The 22,423-nt window shown below is 37.1% G+C and overlaps 1 long non-coding RNA gene across 1 annotated transcript in view; it reads right to left on the bottom strand.

Annotated features, from left to right (window-relative positions):
- Positions 1 to 21,331, bottom strand: part of LOC134741966 (uncharacterized) — a 323,784-nt gene extending 302,453 nt beyond the window's left edge. The window contains exon 1 of the long non-coding RNA XR_010127912.1: positions 21,154 to 21,331. This is a non-coding gene — a long non-coding RNA (uncharacterized LOC134741966). The remainder of the gene's footprint in view (positions 1 to 21,153) is intronic.
- Between the last annotated feature and the right edge of the window lie 1,092 nt (positions 21,332 to 22,423).

The following is a 22,423-nucleotide window of genomic DNA, read 5'->3' as shown; positions in this document are numbered from 1 at the left end:
CTCGAGGGAGAGGAGTGTTAGGGTCGGCAACGCGCATGTAACTCCTCTGGAGTTGCAGGCGTACATAGGCTACGGAGACTGCTTAACATCAGGCGGGCCGTATGCTTGTTTGCCACCGACGTAGTATAAAAAAAAAAACAATATTTAAATTTCTTCGTGCGAAGTATGCATAAAGTTTATCTATTGGAAGTATAAGCAATAGGGTATGAATAATAATAATATAATAATAAAAGCCTTTATTAACAATCTAACTTACATACATATTTCTAGTACCTAATCTTATGTTTACTTACATATTTATTTATTTATTTTATAATATTTCTTCTTTTTATTCTATTTTTTCTTTTGGCACCAGTTATGTCGTTTCTGCAGATTGTCTTGCTTTGCAGCATAGGCCTCCCCAAGAAATCTTGGGGAGGCCTAGGGTATGAATAGAGTTTTATGAAGACCATGGAACCGTAAAGAGTGTAAATTAAGCAAATTAACAGCACCACAGTGACACACCACATTACATCTTGGGACAATAATCGCGACACTGGTCGCGCGTCAAAAACTGTTCTAATTTTTACTATAGATAACTAATTAATGAGAAAAATATTGATGAGGTATAATATTAAAACCATACGCATTCATGCAATCAGCGTCGCGGAGTGTGCCATGTTGGCTCACACCGTGACACCAAGCTGAGTAAGGACCATTTAGCGCAACCTCATTCTGTTTAATTATTTCTAGTTTTAGTCTTGTTATGTTGTGCTAATAAATGCATTTTCTTTCTTCTTTCTTTCTTTCAAAAGGTAATCTACTGTAGCATTACATTTGTGTAGTTTTAACGGGTCACTTATAGGACAATGGGTAATGTGCAGCCTTGTAGTGAAGTTAAAATACCATTAACACGAAGACACATAACTTATCCCCGACACAGAACAAGACAACGTCAGAACGGCGTCTGCGCAATATTACCTGCAGGTTACGTGTTGGCAAAAGGTCGCAAGTGCCAAGGGAGTTGTATGGAGATGAGTTGTTTTGTGGAAGCGGATGGTGTCCAGTTCATTAAGGGGGTGCAAGTTGCGCGCTAAATCACGGCGTGGAAACATACGGGTGTTACGGAAGGGGAGTGGGAACGGACACGTTTGGGCTGTTAGATTCAGGGTTGCCAGGCGAAATTAAGTAAAAAAAAAACATTTAATTCGGACGGAATTTAGTCGAAACATGTACATGCAGGAACTTACAACTATGTTAGATACAATTCATTATTACTTAACTTACTACTTTTACTAGATATCTACATTACATACGTAGCTAGGGAACGATGCAGGTTCGACCAGTGCTGCATATAGCGACTATCGAGCCTACCCGCTATCACACTCAGGATACTGTTGCTACTGTCAAGCACTCTGCGACGCGTCGTGGCGGCGCGCTTTCTTATTGTAGCAAAGAAACCGTCTACCTGCGCGTCCGCATTGTGCATTATTGTATTTATTTTATTAAGGCCGTTCCATCGGTTTGCCGCTGTCTTTGTCACATTTCGCAAGAAAGAACGGGGAAGAACATACGCGCCAAGTGTCAATTTTGATCGAATTTTGGCGGTTTTTATTTATTTTAAAAACGTTACCTTACGATATCTAAATTCGAAAGCTATGAAATTACTATTTATGTTAAGATTGTTTTTTTTTTTCTTTTTTTTTTATAGTATTACATAATAAATAACCGAGTAAAGTTGGATTAAAAGTACGAGTTAGAGGTTACTTTGGGAATTAATTGTATCGAGCGAAGTGTCATAATTCGTGTATCGAAAGCTATGATATTAAAGATAATATAGTCAAGAACTACGTATAGTTTTTCCATATCTACGAATATCAACGCCTCTTAGTAAAACATGATCATATAAGGAGATTTTTCGCCTTCTGGCTCAGGGAACCGCCTTAACTTGTATGATAAAATGTCTAAATTCGCATTGACAATATTTTTACTTTTCATTGGCGTTTTCCGATTTTACTTTCATTTTAGCTACAGTCCCAGGGGGCCTAGGCCAAGTGATAATCGTCTATAGAAAACGCCAATCTCAATTTAAATAATCACCTGACTTTTCATATAATCTGCCATCCCGATACATTTTCCTTTTTGTTTGAGTTATACGAATACATTATCATTTTGCAAGAAAAAAATTGTCTAAGCCAATCGCTATGAAGACGCGACAGGACAGTCTCGAATAGTGCCCCGTGTTTCTCGCTTCAGTGACCGGAAGCTGCAACTTATTCTGCTCATGAGAGTTGGACACTTTGTCAATTTACGACCCTCGTGTGCCAGCCCTGGCCCTGGGTAGTGGGTATCGGGCAGGTATCGCTTGCATGCGATAATCCTATTATGGAAAAGATGAGACGGGATGATGTGCGAACTTTGAGTAGGTGCGAAGTTTTTTTTTTTCAATATGCGTAATCGTTTGGTCGCAGACAATCCCATTAACACTCTGCTTTCTTATAAATGCTTTTACTAAGGATTCAGCTTATTCGGCATATTGAAGAAAAACCTAACCTACGGCCTTCAGGCCCTTAAGAGGTTTCTCCACAAAAATCAATTTGAGTTACATTTTTAAAGAGGTACATTTGTAATAATGAAAATAATGTAAAACTAAATTATGAAGGATATTTTTTATTTTTATTTCTCAAAATATAAAGCTAAAACAGGTTATAGTAAATTCCTTACTAATTACACAAATAAATACAGTTAAATTAATATCACAATAAGATCGAAATAGTTCCTAAATTGTATACAAAACAAAATTAAGTTACAAAACAAATAAATACAGTTAAATTAATATCACAATAAGATCGAAATAGTTCCTAAATTGTATACAAAACAAAATTAAGTTACAAAACACATAAATACAGTTAAATTAATATCACAATAAGATCGTAATAGTTCCTAAATTGTATACAAACCAAAATTAAGTTAGTATCTACCCTAATCATTCAATACTTATCAAATAATTATTCCTAAGTTTATACAAAACTAATTGCCGCTTACAATCTGCCCTTGCCAAAAGGCAGCCAAATCCCTAAACTTCTCACCACACTTCCTCTTCAAATCAGGACTGGACTTCAATGTCGGACTCTTCAGTATCGTAGTGAACTTCTTCACCAAATGTGTGACAGTCTCCTTCGCTGATTCATCCAGGGTTCGGCTCAGCGACGCCAACGTAGAATGCAGATGGTCGAATACTTCGTCGATATATCCATCCACATCTTGACTTGGTTCAAGAGTGTCGTCAAACGAAAGATCCGCCGCTGAAATACTGCACTGGACTATATCGTGGATACTCGGCCGTTTCTTCACTTGGCTGAATCGAACGGTGCTCGTAGCTGAACACAGCTTCTCCAAAGACTTGAAAACATCGTCGATATCTTCACAAATCTCTTCAATCGAAGAAGCAGACAATATCTCCCCGCTGATAAAGAAAAAAGGCTTTATCCTTTTCGGTGTCTTCAGGTCCTCCATGAACTCTAAGTATTCCATGGACTTGTGTTTTCCAAGTTTCCTCTCTGCAGTCTTAAAGACAAAAGAGGAGTCGAAGGTGGATTTCTTCAAGTCCAAGGAACTAAATGTTGTCTTCATTATAGGAGTGCGATCCAAGTCTTCTTGTGTGTCGTCGAGATCCACAGGAGAGCCCCATTTCTGCTCCAGCTGAAGCCACTGCTCCATACCGGCTAGAATGGTTTCTGCGTCGAGTAAGAATGCCATGTTGTCAGAACGAAGGTTGCTGGTTGAATGACGTTTGGAATAAATGACGCGAGTTTTTATAGCGGGCAAACCCCTACACCTAGGCAGGTAAGTGATTAAGCTAATCAGTTATCTTTTACCCTTAATGAGGGATTAGCGCAATGGGGAAGTCAGGTAAAGGATTAACGGTTCGTTATTGTTATCTACTTTATGGTGCAGCGTTTGAACGCTGAAAGGGATTACTTAAAAATACCATGCTGTATTAATCCGGTAGCCAGTTTGTTTGTATCGTGTAGATTTTATGCAAGCGCATCGCGTTTGTTTGTTTATCCCGGTTTTCATTTAGCATTTACTAAATGTATTTTTGATCGGTTTCCAAATTGAAATGTTACTATACTTCGTTTTTTTGCATTAGAGAAAGACTAGACGATATTAACGTGTCTCCTTATTTATTGAAAAATATGTAACAATTACATACATATATATAGCATTACATATATCGTCAGGTGACAACCAAAACTCACTAATTACTACCACAAGTTAATAGCCATAGTGAACCATATGAGTACCTAAATAAGGTTGGTTTTTTGTTTAATTAGTTTTTTAGTAATTAGTGAGTTTTGGTGTCACATGACGATATGATGTTCATCTACATTATTTTGGTTTCATAAGTAATAGTAACATTTTTTAAAGCGTTTTCCAAAAAGACACGTCAAGATCGTGATGTAGTCTTTTCTAATGCTAAAAAAAAACAGGTAAGTATATAATCGTATATTTAGCGAATTCATACGAATAATATTTATTTCCCCACCAATTTACTCAAGCGTTAGTCAATGATTCAATTAATTTAACCTAATTTAAGTTAGATTTTGTTAAATAGGTATTTATAATGCCATTTCTTAGCCATTACCTACATATCCGTTCGTACTAAAATATTTTGAAAAAGTTTATTTCGTTAATTTTAAGGCATTTCATATACGGTGTAAATCAGCTTCATAAGTCAGTTTTTATAATTTAAAACCAGCGAGTAATAGGCCAACAAGTATTTACTCATTAGATTACGAATAGTTCCAAAGCAAAATCCATCTGTAGCTCTTTCGAATTTATATTCTTGGGAGCGATATAGTTAATCTTATTTATCGCATGCGCTCTAGAACAGAGCAATTAAACGCATCCAGCGCCGCCGTGTATCATCGCAGTAATCCGAGGGACAGAATCATAATAACAAAAAACAATAAAAATAACGAATTACCCCGCGGACTCGCGGAGAATCGGAGTGGAGGATGCAGGACAGGGGTAAACGTGGAGTAGATAGGTTACAAGTTTTTTGCGACGGCTGTGGAGAAATGGAGAGGTCTAAGTGACAAACGAACGCTTTTAAATTAAAGCCTGTTATGTAGATGTTTGATAATAGTTGTGTATTAACAAACTAATTATGACATTTTCGGCAATAGATGTGCCGGGTAACATAAAAAAGATGAATGGCTGAGAGTAAGTAATAAGTAAGTAAATTTGTTCATTATTGTTATACTTAAAGATTTAAGAACAAAAGTCAAATTGCCGATATTGAGTCCATACTGACTATCTGAGTTGAGCCTTAATTTAAGTTTTCTTAAATCTTTAAGTACAACAATAATGAACAACTCAATAACTTTAATGTCTGTTTAAACGTGGTATTTACTTGAAAATATGCAATTGTCAAAGTAAAGAGAGATAAGAATTCCCGGCAATCTCGGCCGATTTTCACCTTCCCATACAACCGGAGTTTCGTTCTCGTTTTAAAACTACGTTTTGGATTGTAATGAAACTTTGCGCATACAATAACATTAGGTAAGGTATATCTAGTTACGTAATTAGTTTATATAGCTCTAGCATATACAACAAACGAAATAGAGCAAAAACAAGTTTTGTATGAAAAACAAATTCGCTGTATTTATTTAACTCCGAGATATGAAGCTACATAAACTAATTACAGTCCTAGATATACCTTACCCTATTGTAAGTTGTAAGTACAAAGCAATTTAGCTAGTCGTTTTAAAATGAGAGCGTAACTACGTTTGTATGGAGAACCGAGCTTGCCGCAACACAATTTATTTATCAGTTTTGGCTACAAGCCCGATATAACAAAAGGATTACCTTTGCGTGCTAATCCTTATGCAAATTATCGTGTTAATCCTTTAATATTTCCAACTGTAATAAAAATATAAGCTTCGTTTTCTAAAACTTTATATTCCATATAGCGTCTCCACAGCTCCGCCGTTCCAAATCCACATTCTGTTTGTGCTCGTTCTTAATATGGGGCAAAACTGTTGGAAGAACAACAGTTTATGCTGTATATTTTATGTTCTGTGACGCCATAACTCAGCTGTGACAAGCCCTGAGCCTCGTGATATACAGAGTACTAGTACTTCAACATTATTTATAACTCGGCAGTTATTTTTATTTATTCTCATGTTTTATTGGTTTATTGTGTCACGCGGTGTTGGGCGCGGGTTTGTACGCTAAATGGTATTGTTTAGTTGTCAGGAGTTGTTTCCCGCGGCTCCGTTAGTTATGGCTGTTCCGTTAAAAATTAAGATCAAAACTTATGACCATTCGATAGCCAATAAACTGAAAAGAAGTCTCGTGTTCTTGAGTTTGACCGAAAATATCCACGATTATAATTTAACCTCAAGCCGCCTATTAGAATCCCGCCGTTTAAGGCGGTTCCCTGAGCCAGAAGGCGAAAAATCTCCTTATATGATCATGTTTTTCTAAGAGGCGTTGATATTCGTAGACGTGGAAAAAATATATGTAGTTCTTGACTATATTATCTTTAACAACATAGCTTCCGATACACGAATTATGAATCTTCGCTCGATACAATTAATTCCCAAAGTAACCTCTAACTCGGACTTTTAATCCTACTTTACTCGGTTATTTATTATGTGATACTATAAACAAAAAAAGAAGAAAAAACAATCTTAACATAAATAGTAATTTCATAGCTTTAGAATTTCGATATTGTAAGGTAACGTTTTTAAAATAAATAAAAACCGACAAAATTCGATCAAAATTGACACTTGGCGCGTATGTTCTTTCCCGTTCTTTCTTGCGAAATGTGACAAAGACAGTGTCAAACCGATAGAACGGCCTTAAAGCGAGGTTTAGACTAGCAACTAGCAAGAACATGCATGCAATTTACGTTACAATTGCTGACTATTTACTAAGGTAAACTTCATTCAAAATGTTTATCAGATACCGCAATGTAATGAAAATAGCATGCAAGTTCTTGCTAGTCTAAACCTCGCATTACTCTAATTTAAATCTTTTTTAAATCAAAATTGCATGTGTCTTGTCAGGTGTCTGGGTGGCTACTTGGCTAGGGGATAAAACATTATCATTACAATTTTTGTTGACCTAACTGAGAATCTGGAGAGATCTAGGCTTCTTATAACAAGAAGTAAATAAGTACGTGGTATTTTTTGTAATCTTAAAATTGCGCTACCGAAAATGACAAAACCTTTATCCGAACACAATAATCTTGTCCTCGACAATAATGAAATAAAAACGTGGTATTTATTTACAAAGATGCAATTGACAAAATACGAGATAATAAACTGCAAGTTTGCTCTAACAATACAATGCTGTTATCAGTTTTAGCGATGAAATAAAGTGATTAGAAATGACCGATCTAACAATGGGATTAATTTTGCGTTCAAGACTTATGCAAATTGCCACGTTAATCCTTTTGTGCCTTATCTGTAATATAATAATAAGTTCAAAAACGGACTAGGACGGACGGGGTCTAGTGCGGAGACCCCTGGAATGTCTGTAACCTTTAGCTGAAAATAAATGATCTTTATTCTTTATTCTTCTTCTTTAAAATTATCTGCCATTGGATAAGGAAATATATATTTTATTGATACCTACAACTACATAAAGTAATTTACTTACAATTACCATGCGATGCTATGATGATATACTAGATCTTAAGGGTGTATTTGTGCTATTTTCAACCAAAAGGGTACTTATTGTCGCTTGTCAGTAAGGCGCTATTTCCATATAGCTTCAATTAGAAATCAACCTTATCGACAAGCAACAATGTGGCACCTTTTGGTTGAAAACGTCACATTTATTTATTTAATCGTAAGGCCAAACAATAAATTAGAGAATCGAGATGCTTAAAATATTAGTAATAAAGAATTAAAGATGTATATTATCCAGTGACTTTACACATAGGGTTGCGTTTTCACTTGGCTCAAAGGTGAATAACAGGCAGAGACAGCTACCATAGCCAGCTGTTACCAACTGGGTTAAATCACGTATTTTCATATTATTATGCTTACAATGTGAAACAAAGAGTGTTGACGTCTACGTTTGAAGATTTGGCAAAACGGTTTTAGGCTATTAAATTAAATTAAATTAAATATTCGTTTATTTTAGGCCTGGGGCCCATAAAAATGTTGTTAGTAACAATGCCTTAGACTACATTAGTATATACAACAAGTAATAACAATTAAATCCTTATTGATTAAAAGAAAATTCAAATAAATACTACAAAAATTAATAATTACAAAAAAAAAATCACAAAATAAAAATGTACACAAGCTCAAGCATTATTTGCCTCCATTTGTCATAAATGGAGCAGTCAAACCTATACGCAAACAGCCCCAGGATGCTATTGCTGCTAGGCTAGGCTATGACGGCATTTGAAGGAAACCATAGGGAATATTACGCGAAACTGCGTAGGTGGCGCCACTATTACAATCTGAGGGTAGTATGTAGTTTTAGGCTATGACGGCATTTGAAAGAAACAATAGGGAATATTACGCGAAACTCTGCGTAGGTGGCGCCACTACCACAATCTGAGGGTCTACAATCGAAAATCGAAATTTCGTTATCTAACATCTCTGTTACTCTTACATATTCGAGCGATAAAGAGGCAGATAGTAAAATATCGGATTCGTGTTTCCCGGTAGGTCCTCTGAAAACAAACCGCCTTGATGCATCAATGTCATATTTTATTATCTCTGAAAACTTGTCAAAAACCTGTTAAAGGTACAGTATAAATTACTCTACAGTATATTCTCGACGACTGGTCTGGCCTAGTGGGTAGTGACACTGCCTGTGAAGCCGATGGTCCTGGGTGCGAATCCCGGTAAGGGCATTTATTAAATTTGTGTGATGAGCACAGATTTGTTTCTGAGTCTTGGCTGTTTTCTATGTATTTGTGTATTATATACTAGCTTTTGCCCGCGACTTCGTCTGCGTGGACTTAGTAACAGCAGCTAAAGTAAGTATAGCGCCCGGAAAAATTCTCATAGCAATCATTCAATTTGAGCATATTATGCACACAAATTAGCAGGCACTTCATTAATTATCTCAATTCCACCCCGCTTTTTACTTTCTTAAGGGATGATTTTCGGGATAAAAAGTATCCTATGTCCTTCTCAGGGACTCAACCTATCTCTATGCCAAATTTCATCTAAATCGATTCAGCGGTTTAAGCGTGAAGAGGGAACACACAGACAGAAAGAGAGACTTTCGCATTTATAATATTAATATATTATATACTAGCTTTTGCCCGCGACTTCGTCTACGTGGACTTAGTAACCCCAGCTAGAGTAAGAATAGCGCCTGGAGAAAGTCTTATAGCAATTATTCAATTTGAGCATATTATGCACACAAATTAGCAGACACTTCATTAATTATCTCAATTCCACCCCGCTTTTTACTTTCTTAAGGGATGATTTTCGGGATAAAAACTATCCTATGTCCTTCTCAGGGACTCAACCTATCTCTATGCCAAATTTCATCTAAATCGATTCAGCGGTTTAAGCGTGAAGAGGGAACACACAGACAGAAAGAGAGACTTTCGCATTTATAATATTAATATATTATATACTAGCTTTTGCCCGCGACTTCGTCTACGTGGACTTAGTAACCCCAGCTAGAGTAAGAATAGCGCCTGGAGAAAGTCTTATAGCAATTATTCAATTTGAGCATATTATGCACACAAATTAGCAGACACTTCATTAATTATCTCAATTCCACCCCGCTTTTTACTTTCTTAAGGGATGATTTTCGGGATAAAAACTATCCTATGTCCTTCTCAGGGACTCAACCTATCTCTATGCCAAATTTCATCTAAATCGATTCAGCGGTTTAAGCGTGAAGAGGGAACACACAGACAGACAGACAAACAGACTTTCGCATTTATAATATTAATATATTATATACTAGCTTTTGCCCGCGACTTCGTCTGCGTGGACTTAGTAACCCCAGCTATGTGGACTCAATCTGTGTAAGAATGTACAAATCCCCTATTAGGTGGACAAAACGAGCCGATAACCTAAGATAGAACAGAGTAGCCTCTCGCTACAAGTCCTAACACACATTCCTCATGCCTATAACGTGGGTTACCTGGTTGCTGATTACCGAATTTAGTCTTAGTAATCCTGCTTAAAAATAAAAATAAAGATTTTCTCTAAATCACATTTGACACTACATACATGCTAACCACACTGACACTTCTATGTCACAACTATGTGCAAGCATTAAATGTCTCTCTAGTTTAAACTGTGTCACTAGTTATTTATTAATAATTAATTAGGTAAGTACTAACTTTCGACTATTTCATTATTTTCCACTGTTTTTTGTTGACGTGATCAGGTCCTGGCAGAAAATCAGTGCTTTTCCTAATGGGTGAAGCGTAATACTGAGCCAGAACCTTTTTGTTTTGCTGCGACGCACACAGGATTTTTATTTGTATAAAACAGTATTTTTATGTATTTTTTTCCTTTTCCTCTACATATTATGTAAAAATCGGTGTGACTTATTTGTTGTTGTAATTTTTATTTATTTTCTGGATTGTTCTGTGTACCTATGTCATTTCTGTATTTGAATATTTTGTGTGTATTGTGGCAAACAAATAAACAGTTTATCTATCTATCTATCTATCTATAAACGCTGCCAATATTGTACACTAGCTCCAACTTCCTTATATTGAATGCTACATTTAGTCCGGCCATACGTTTTAATTTATGCCCGAACTTGCCGGCAAGTTTCGATACTGGCTATAAATTGATAATGCAGCGGTGATATACATCCACGTAATTGCCGCTGGTGCAGTTATTGTGATTAGTGGACGTATTAGGGAGATTATAGAGAGAGTATACGTGGGATTGTCTTTGGAATTATTGTTTTATGCATTGTATTCTGGCGTCAAGTTAAATTTCTTTATATACTATGACCTCAAGTCCAAAATGGTATTTCGAATCTTCTACGTAGAAGAGCTTGCATACATGCGTATAAAATTCAGTGGTAGGTATGTGAGCCGTTTTCATATTAAACAAGAGGTTAATGAAAAATTTAAGTTTTTATATTAAATTTATACAAGACTTAATGCTATGAAAAATTCATACGGAAACTAAATAGACCAGCGGTTGTCAAACTTTTTTGGTGACGGAACCCTTCTGGAAAGCGAAATATTTGACGAAATAAAAAAATACCCTATAGAAGAGCTGGTTTTTTTCTTATTAGAGTGCGTTGGGGTAAGATAGAAGGGTTTTTTATGAGGGGTAAGACAAAAAAAATCCGTATGCCAAAGCATTACGGACTACTTTTCATCCCACCCCTCATAAACCCCAACGCACCCCAGGTAGCAAAATGACGTCAAATGACGTCAGCGACGTCGTAATGACGTCATTATGACGTCGCTGACGTCATTTTACGTCATTTTGCTACCTGGGACCCTATTACAAGTATTCTCGCGGAGCCCTAACAGAGGCATTACGGAGCCCTAGAGGTCCGCGGAGCACACTTTGAGAATGGCTGACATAGAATATGTTTGCAAGGGCAGGCTTCAACCAAAATCTTAAAAGGTAAAAGTTGGCTCGATAGGAAAAAAAACACGAAAACGTCTAATTTTCTTAAAATAGCTAGTGATATCGAGGCACCTGACAAGCAAAATGATAAACATGTAAGTATATTTTTAGAGTAAAGAGATAAAAGGTAATTAGGAGCCCGATGGCCATATTCCATCGCATTTTTTACTTTTATAATCTTTATCATTTCTCATGCTCTGAAAGAGGGTCATTGTTGTTCTTAAAGATGTGCAGAAAATTATACGTGTCTGCACCAGAGCATTTTACCTTCGAAGTACGATTTTTTGTGTTTTTTTACGATAAGCAATTGCAATTTGAGGTTAAATGGATTTGTTATACAATTTCCATTCTAATATTTGACTCTCTATTTCATAAACAATGATACTTTTGCCGGAATTGTTAATTGAGAGTACCCTTAAGAAATACTATAAAAATGTATAATTAGTCATGTTTGTAAAAACACATGCATTTTACTTTCCTCGTATTCGGAATTAACAGTAGAGTGTTTAACTCGGGTGAAAGGCATCATTTCAGCCTCGGACTATTGGCGCTCTCACTGCGTTCGAGCGCCAAAATACCTCGCCACGATTGAGTGCCTTTAATCCCTTGATTGAAGGCCTCCTCCCTTCACCCGATGAGGGGTTCTTGTCCGCAAACTAAATTTTTGTTATAAGATTATAATATCAAATTACTTAATAATACATGTGAAAAATTGACTTATTTAAATTGACATACTAAAAATACATAAAATTATATTTATAAATGCTTTACTGTAACGAAACTGACTTATTTAATGTAATTAACTTGGACTCGAAATAAAAGGCTTTTTTATTTTTTATTTTATTTTATTTATTTTATTAATCCCTTGATTAACAATCTACTATTCTTTACATTCAATTTCCTGGCTATACGCCCCCTCTTAAAATTCAAAGATTCTGTCACATCACATGCAAATACTTAGTACCTACACACTATTCTCAACCTCTGTCCATTGTCTCAGGCGCGGGTCACTGAAGGGTCCGCCTAACGAGTCAGGTGACGCTAATAGCAGTGACACAATAGTTGATCATCAGTCACGTCTATTAATCAGGCCGGGGGTTTTTGCTGAAGTAAGTGCTCTTTGATTTACTGGTGAGCTTGATACACTGTGAAACAAGATTATTTTACCATATTACGTACTTACAGAGTAGTTATAGAACATTTACTAAATCATCATTTTGTACGTCCAGAGTACCTAGTTATCTAATATTTACTAATTCATCATTTTGAACGTCTAACGCGAATTTATTTTGTCCTTTGTATCCAACGTGAACTCATCACCTTTTTTTTCGTCAACGATATACTCATTGAAATACATGATTATATACTAATGACTAATGTGATAAAAGTTTAAAACGCAAAAAGAGTTATATTATGTAATGTTAATGTAACGTTGTCGTACATTTTTAGCCGACTCCAAAAAGGTGGACGCTAAAAAAGGAGGATGTTTTCTCAAAGCAGTAATCTTTTTCCAACTGATGTATCACTTTGAAGCAGAACTTTCAATGTATTTATAATGTCGTTTTCCCCAGGGGTAAGCTGGCCATAGCACGCTTGATAATGAGCTCAAAATATATCGTTTATATATTAGTACGAAGTTTTCGAAGTTAGGTTGGTCCACATGGAGAAAAACTGCGTATAATTGTAGTTCAGTCGTTCAAGATATTTGTATAATAATATGATCAGTTAAAGGTTATAAACAAGAAACAGTTCGATCCTACAATAGGCTAGATGACAAATTTTTATTAATGCTATCAATCGATCAGGTTTGTTTTTGGGATCAAATGTCTATATGGGACCCATTGCATTAAAGCAATACAAAAGTCAGAAATGATAGTCAAAGTCCGACAGTCGTACTTCACTCGCGAAACGCTCCTAACTAAACGATAAGTGAACGTGCAAGCGCAAGCGTTGCTGGGGCGTTGGAGCAAGCGTGTCCTATAGCGTGGAGGCCTCGCTCAAAAAGACCAGATCACAAACCTCCAACAAGATGGGAAGACGATATTAAAAAGATTACGGGCCCACTCTGGAGGAGAGAAGCAGCAAATCGGGCTGCTTGGAGGAGTTTTGGAGAGGCGTATGCCCAACAGTGGGCGCATACTCGCTGAGGAAGAAGAGAAGAGAGAAGAGTGGTCTTTTTGGGCTGTTACTGCACACTATGTCTTTAAACGCTGGCTTAAATTAAAATGTATAATTAGAAATAGTGAAAAGTTTGTTGTATATATTTTAATGAATAAATATGAAATATGAAGTGAACGTGACGTCAAGGTCACTGAGAGTCCATCTTGAATGTATGGAAAATAAGTAAAATTGCGATTTTGTCAGTGAAATGTTGCGTTTATACATATAGTTGCTGTACAATCTTTTTTTAGATAAAATGCAAGGAATCGAATGATATCTATACTCTATTTCTTTTTGGAAGTTAAAAAAAAACTTGAAATTTTGAAACTTAGATGCTGTATTTTTTTATTATTTCCATATATGATTGTAATATCCACATTATTGTTCATTTCCTATCTATTTTACTAGATTTTGTAATAAAATTCAACATGTGCCATCATCCCTAATCGTAGAAGCAAAGGAAGCTAGTTTGAAACAAAATTAAAATAAATGCTCCTAAATATCTTGTTTAAGGTCCCCATTAACCCCCATCAATACGAATTATAATAATCAGCCGAGCACTCAATCCGTCGGCACGCCCACAAATTAATCCGGTTACGAACCGGTCCGGTACCGGTACCGGTGCGGGATGTCACCTGCCCACGCCCACTATTTCTCATGATTACGGATATAAAGACAAGAGAAGTGCTATAAATAAGAAGCTTTGTTAAGATTTTAAAGATATAATCCATATGATTTTTTAATGTCCTAAATTCTTAATTTGGAGCGGGTAAAATAAATAAAGAGAGTCAAGGTTTTTAGGGTTCCGTACCCAAAGGGTAAAAACGGGACCCTATTACTAAGACTCCGCTGTCCGTCTGTCCGTCCGTCTGTCTGTCACCAGGCTATATCTCATGAACCGTGATAGCTAGACAGTTGAAATTTTCACAGATGATGTATTTCTGTTGCCGCTATAACAACAAATACTAAAAAGTGCGAAACCCTCGGTGCGCGAGTCCGACTCGCACTTGGCCGGTTTTTTTATATTTAATTTTTACACGTTTTAAGTTAACACACTATTAACCAAGGGCAAATGCCATGAAAACATTCACACGGAAACTATACTATTATAGTTGGTCAAGCAAATCTTGTCAGTAGTATAAAAGACGAGAAATTCAAATTTTCTATGGGACGATAACCCTTCGTGCCTAAATTATTTTAATATGCCGCCTTTTTCCTCTATTTATTTTCAGTTGTATAGATATCGTTATTACCCTGCATACCAATAGCATAGCAGTGTCTTGTTTGTTTGTGCTTACGAATACAATTTTATTCTATTATATTTCTATTAAGTAATTTTAGTATCAAATAGCCGAGGGATCTAACGAGCAAAGTTTGAAACCGAAGTATACTTTCAGAGTTATTGAGGTAAAACGTTAGAGTTAGATCAAGAAAAGTCTGCAAAGACTTTGACATCACACGCAGTGCCAGTGTTATTTACACGTCATCCATACTAATATTTATAATGCTAAAGTCTGTCTGTCTGTCTGCCTGTGTGTTCCCTCTTCACGCTTAAACCGCTGAATCGATTTAGATGAAATTTGGCATAGAGATAGGTTGAGTCCCTGAGAAGGACATAGGATAGTTCATATCCCGAAAATCATCCCTTAAGAAAGTAAAAAGCGGGGTGGAATTGAGATAATTAATGAAGTGCCTGCTAATTTGTGTGCATAATATGATCAAATTGAATGATTGCTATGAGAATTTTTACAGGCGCTATACTTACTTTAGCTGCTGTTACTAAGTCCACGCAGACGAAGTCGCGGTCAAAAGCTAGTAATTTCATAGAAGTATGACGTTTATAATAACATCTGCACTGCGTGTGCTGTCAAAATCTCTGCAGATTTTTCTTGGTTTGACTCTAAAACCAGCACAATCACCAAATCTTCCGTCGCAAGATTTGCGCGGCGCGACATAATATATCTTTTTTCTAATTTCCTGGTTAAAACCATCCCCTCTTAATGGTGTCATATTTAGCTAAAATGTTACTTTGAGAATATTATGTCTTTTCCAGTAACTTTTTTAATCAGAGCCATCAATAAGCGCTGACGTCGCGCGGAACACGGCCGAATTAGACAAGACAGCCGTATGTTACGACGGACCGCAACTGTGTCTCGGTAATTGCTTTAGGTAACTACCCTAAACTATAAACTGAAATAGGTCATATGCTAAAGAAAAAAACCGGACAGGTGCGAGTCGGACTCGCGCACCGAGGGTTCCGTACTTTTTAGTATTTGTTGTTATAGCGGCAACAGAAATCGTGTGGTGAATCGCGAAGTGGAAAGCATCTTTGAGTATCTAAAACGTAAAACGTGTCTATTTGTGACGTTTTCTACCAAAAGGTACCACATTGTCGGTTGTCGATAAGGTTGATTTGAAATAAAAACCACATGGAAACAACGCCTTATTGACAACCGACAATAAGTATCCTTTTGGTTGAGAATGGCATTTAGTGTTTGGACCTATGGCGAGTCGTATCGCCAGCAGCCATCAATATCTGGTGACATCGCACCTCGAGAACATGCTAGAATTGGACAAGACACAGCCATATGTTAGCGATAGACCTCCTAACTGCCTACGTTAGATGGGCGGTCAGGTAAGCCGACACAATTAATGGCTAGTCGTGAACATTGACTGCTGGACACGTTTCTTAAGATCTAATTGAAGAAAGCCCAATTTTAGATTATCTAAGCTGACTTGGAGGATTTGAAAAAAAACCGGCTAAGTGCGAGTCGGACTCGCGCACCGAGGGTTCCGTACTTTTTAGTATTTGTTGTTATAGCGGCAACAGAAATACATAATCTGTGAAAATTTCAACTGCCTATTAGCTATCACGGTTCATGAGATACAGCCTGGTGACAGACAGACGGACAAACGGCCAGACGGACAGACGGACAGCGGAGTCTTAGTAATAGGGGGCCCTATCCGTTTTTACCCTTTGGGTACGGAACCCTATAAATGGATAATTAATAATTCACCGCTTTGGGCAAGATTCAAACTTGCGACCCTAGTCCAGAGCACTAGTCCGACCGCTCTTAAACCAATACTTTTACTTTTATTAAAATCACACATTGAAACGTATTATTGAAGTGAAACTTCTAATGCGACTTCCAACAAGGTTGCGTTAAACGTTTAACGCTACCATAGATAATTTAATTTTATACTCTATTATTAACTCACTAAAGTTAACTTTCGCTCGCCCAGCACGGTGTCTCTTATCTCTCTCTCTCTCTCTCTCTCTCTCTCTCTCTCTCTCTCTCTCTCTCTCTCTCTCTCTCTCTCTCTCTCTCTCTCTCCCTCTCTCTCTCTCTCTCTCTCTCTCTCTCGAAACAAGAGTGTGACCAGTAAGTTGAATAGGGTAATTTCCGGAAAGTAGGCTAATTGATGCTAGTTTCGCTTCTTTCGCGCGGAGGGACTACGCACTATTTTTTTCTTGACTACAATTAATGACATTCAAATAAAATAAATATAAACAATCTAATCAGCATCTGTGTCCACCGCTGACCGCTTATGTACGTAGCATGATAGGTAGCGCGCCAGCGGTTTTATTCCAGAATGCCAAAACAAACTAAAATTGTGACATCAAAATCATATCTAAATGATGTCAGTCGCCCGTGCGTCTCTCTCGCACCTATACATGTACGGACAAGTGTGAGCGAAATGCGCGCGAATAACATCATTTTGATGTCAAATGTAAGTTTGCATTGGCCTCCAAGTTGTACGTAAGTATATAATTCCACGCGTACACGAGACTTTTCCGAAAGATCAAACGGCTTATCACGTCCGGGCTGACGGCCGCGGATTACCGTGACGCGTCCCCTGTCACCTGTCAACTGTCACGAGGACATTTTGTTTATCTGACTGTTGACGGCCTTTTCATGTTGTCTTAGAGGTGTTAAAGTCACTGAAAGTAGCGAGTTTTTTGACGGTTGGTCTGAATGGAGGAGGGTGATGATTTTGAGTTTCTGTTTATAATACGGCGAGTAGTTTAAAACGCTAATATATAGAATAAGCAGATACATCCATACTAATATTATAAATGCGAAAGTCGGTCTGTCTGACTTTCTGTCTGTGTGTTCCCTCTTCACGCCTAAACCGCTGAATCGATTTAGATGAAATTTGGCATAGAGATAGGTTGAGTCCCTGAGAAGGACATAGGATAGTTTTTATCCCGAAAATCATCCCTTAAGAAAGTAAAAAGCGGGGTGGAATTGAGATAATTAATGAAGCGCCTGCTAATTTGTCTGCATAATATGCTCAAATTGAATAATTGCTATAAGAATTTTTCCAGGCGCTATACTTACTTTAGCTGCTGTTACTAAGTCCACGCAGACGAAGTCGCGGGCAAAAGCTAGTCTTTTATATATTACTGCTTGAAGTCAATTAATTAAGAAGCCCATGTATTAACGTCATGGTGTGGTAAAAGGCACGTATTCATTGTACAAGAACATATATAATAGTCTCTACCCTACGCTATAGCTCAGTGTAGATTACGTTTGTTCATACACGTACATTTGTTCGCAAATGTGTGCAGGTTCGTTCGCGATTTTTATCCCTTGTCCCTTGAACAACTTGGACCAAAATATGAAATGACTAGCTTTTGCCCGCGACTTCGTGTGCATGGAATCAGTAACAGCAGCTAGGGTAAGTTTAGCGCCTGGAGAATGTCTAACAGCAATCATTCAATTTGAGAATAATATGCACACAAATATTAGGCAACTCATTAATTATTTCAATTCCACCATGATTCCACCCCGCTTTTCACCCTCTTAAGGGATGATTTTCGGGATAAAAACTATCCTATGTCCTTCTCAGGGACTCAACCTATCTCTATGCCAAATTTCATCTAAATCGATTCAGCGGTTTAAGCATAGACAGACAGACAGACAGACTTTCGCATTTATAATATTAGTATGGATTAGTATGGATTAAAAAATTAATTTTCATGCAATATATAATTTTCTCTCGATGCCTGTAGTATTTAGTATTTAACATCCTCAAACCAATTATTATGTTATACATATTTATGTCCGTGTTTACTTTCTAGGTCTATATTTTTTTACAATCAAGATACCGCCTCGCTCAGCGATGACCATTCTCGAAGATTTAGCACAATCGCATTTATGTTCATTCCCTCCGTTTGTATAGAACACCGTTTGTCTCGGCTATCTGAAGATGGCATCTATCTGCCCCGCACCCACTTCGCTAAATCAACGCGTATTGTGCTCAACTAGACACCCACGGTAGTAAGTTCTTGACGGACTACAGATCCAATGTCTATCCTACGTTTTGCGAGCGAGATTTGAACCAAGAATCAAACTTTTAAGGCGGTTCCCTGAGCCAGAAGGCGAAAAATCTCCTTATATGATCCTGTTTTTCTAAGAGGCGTTGATATTTGTAGACGTGGAAAAAATATATGTAGAACTTGACTATATTATCTTTAATATCATAGCTTCCGATACACGAATTATGACACTTCGCTCGATACAATTAATTCCCAAAGTAACCTCTAACTCGGACTTTTAATCCAACTTTACTCGGTTATTTATTATGTGATACTATAAACAAAAAAAGAAGAAAAAACAATCTTAACTTGAATAGTAATTTCATAGCTTTCGAATTTCGATATTGTAGGGTAACGTTTTTAAAATAAATAAAAATCGACAAAATTCGATCAAAATTGACACTTGGCGCGCATGATCTTTCCCGTTCTTTCTTGCGAAATGTGACAGAGACAGCGGCAAACCGAGGGAAAGGCCTTAAGATAATTACGACGATCGCAAACTTAAGAAAACATTTATCTGGATTTATAAACCCCGATATGAAAAGGGATGTAACTTATAGAACATCTGTAGGGGAGACCGGGGAGAGTTGTGACAGAGCAGAGTTGTGACTTAGTCGATTTTTTGGAACCTCGATTTTAACTGTTAGCGAACTTCCAACAGTGCGCGTTTGTTAACTAGTAACTTGAACTAACAAACGCGCGCTATTGCGAGCTCGTTATTAGTTAATAGATTCCAAAAAATCGACGATGAGAGTGGAGAGATAGGAGAGAGACGTTGTGAGAGAGGAAAGTTGTGACAACTCTCCTTGGTCTCCCCTGTGTCTGGCATTCGTAGCTTTTACACGTACGGGTGAACGACTTCATGGTTTACTTTTAACGAAAAACTAGTCTGTCGGTATAATTATACTTGTTGTAACATGTCGGGAATTATCTTAATTTTCTCTCTGTAAATTTGTTTAATAAAATGGTAAGCATTGATGTTAAAAATTAAAAAGTTAAATAAAATAGTAGATATACTCGGGCACACCCATTCTGTTAACAGGCGGCAAAGTTAAAAATTACATCCCATAGGTAATAGGGTATTCCACAAATTTTTATTAATGGTATCAGTCGATCAGGTTTGTTTTGAGGATCAAATGTCTGTATGGAACCCATTGTCTTAAAGCAATACAAAAGTCTGAAATAAATGCCATATATATATATATATATATATATATATATATATAATATATATATGTCGTATATGACATTTATTTCAGTTTATAGTTTAAATAGTAGTGTGTCTACTTAAAAAACCACAAATTAAAATATTTTCATAGAAAATAATTTAATTTGTTCTTAGAGTATTAATGGCAGCGCCATCTCTCTTCGCTAGCCCGTAATCACCCGAGTTGATTCAGTTAGAAGGTCGAACCATACTGTTCTACCTTAGAGATGGCCAGGGGGCGCCACAAGCCTTCGGGAATTGTCATACTTGGAAATTTCGACCCATGCCACCGTGGCCGGATAGCCGAGCGGTTCAGGCACCTGTCCGGTAAACGGGGTACGCTGGTTCGTTTCCAGCTCTGGACACTGGAGGCTTTGGTCATTTTTTCCTTCGTATATGACATTTATTTCAGTTTATAGTTTAAATAGTAGTGTGTCTACTTGAAAAACCACAAATTAAAATATTTTCATAGAAAATAATTTAATTTGTTCTTAGAATACAAAAGTCACAAATGATAGTCAAAGTCCGACACCCGCACTTTACTGACGAAACGCTTCTAACAAATTGGCATTACATCGTGACGTCAGCATGTAACGTCGCTATTGCTTAGAAGCCGTGGAAAACAAGGAAATTTGCATTTTTTTCGGTGAAATACTGCGTATATCTATATTATTGCTTATACAATATAGTTTTTAATAAAATGTAAGGAATCGAATGGCACCATTATTTTCTTTCTATTTGGAAGTCAATTTTTTTAAACTTTTTTTATACTACGTCGGTGGCAAACAAGCATACGGCCCGCCTGATGTTAAGCAGTCTCCGTAGCCTATGTACGCCTGCAACTCCAGAGGAGTTACATGCGCGTTGCCGACCCTAACACTCATCTCCCTCGAGCTCTGGCAACCTTACTCACCGGTAGGAACACAACACTATGAGTAGGGTCTAGTGTTATTTGGCTGCGGTTTTCTGTAAGGTGGAGGTTGGGCTCTGCTCTAGATCTGGAATGACAGCCGCTGTCCTGTGCCCTACCACATAAAGCAAGATGTTATTCACAGTGCCCATACCTCTCTTTTGGACGTAGCCGGGTTCTGGACGCGGTAACTGGAGTATTTATTTATTATTCTCATTTTCAATCTATTTAACTAGATTGTTATAAAATTCAACATGTGGAAATAACCCTATTTAAATTTCGCGCCTCTTTCTACTGACAATGTAGGTGTGCTAGAATATAGTTACAAGAAATAACTACTTTTTAATTTAATTCATTTATTCATATAATACAGTTACACAGTCCACATTGTCGACAGGAATTGTCGGTCCGGTTGATAGGCGTCTCAGGCGATCATAGGGCGGGCGCTTTCTTTGCCCAGAGGCTAAGTCTGGCGGTGCAGAGGGGTAACGCCGCTAGTGTCCTTGCGACCATGCCGGAAGGGGGTGATTTGGGGGAAGTCTTTTATATTTAAGGTTTAGTTTTAGGTTTTGTTAGCATAAGTTTAAATTGTACATTTTAAATGTTAATGTAAATTATTTGTTATTAAATGTGTTGCCATTTCAAAAAAAATGTATAAATGTGTCTGATTTCCTATGACAATAAACAACTACAAGAGCAAAAAAAGTTACACAGTTACACATATACTATAAATGCGCCAAACTGGAGTAACCAGTTTGTTGGCGCGCTCTTACTTAATTAAATGTTTACATTTTCTATTGTTTTCTATTGTTGTTGTTGTTGTTGTTGTTGTTGTTGTTGTTGTTGTTGTTGTTGTTGTTGTTGTTGTTGTTGTTGTTGTTGTTGTTGTTGTTGTTGTTGTTGTTGTTGTGGCTCGTACCAATGAGTTTTTCGGAACTTATGTACGAAATATCATTTGATATTTACCAGCCGCTTTTCGGTGAAGGAAAACATCGCGAGGAAACCGGACTGATCCTAACAAGGCCTAGTTCCCCCTCTGGGTTGAAAGGTCAGATGGCAGACGCTTTCGTAAAAACTAGTGCCTACGTCGATTCTTAGGATTAGTTGTCAAGCGGACCCCAGGCTCCCAGGAGCCGTGGTAAAATGCCGGGATAACGCGAGGAAGAAGAAGAAGATTTTCTATTGTTAGTTCTATTGTTTGTTAGTGTTGTGTGACTTCCTTATTATAATTGTTAATA

This window comes from Cydia strobilella, chromosome 6, assembly GCF_947568885.1.
Source record: "Cydia strobilella chromosome 6, ilCydStro3.1, whole genome shotgun sequence".
NCBI lineage: Eukaryota > Metazoa > Arthropoda > Insecta > Lepidoptera > Tortricidae > Cydia > Cydia strobilella.
This window is presented reverse-complemented; position numbering and strand designations above follow the sequence as displayed.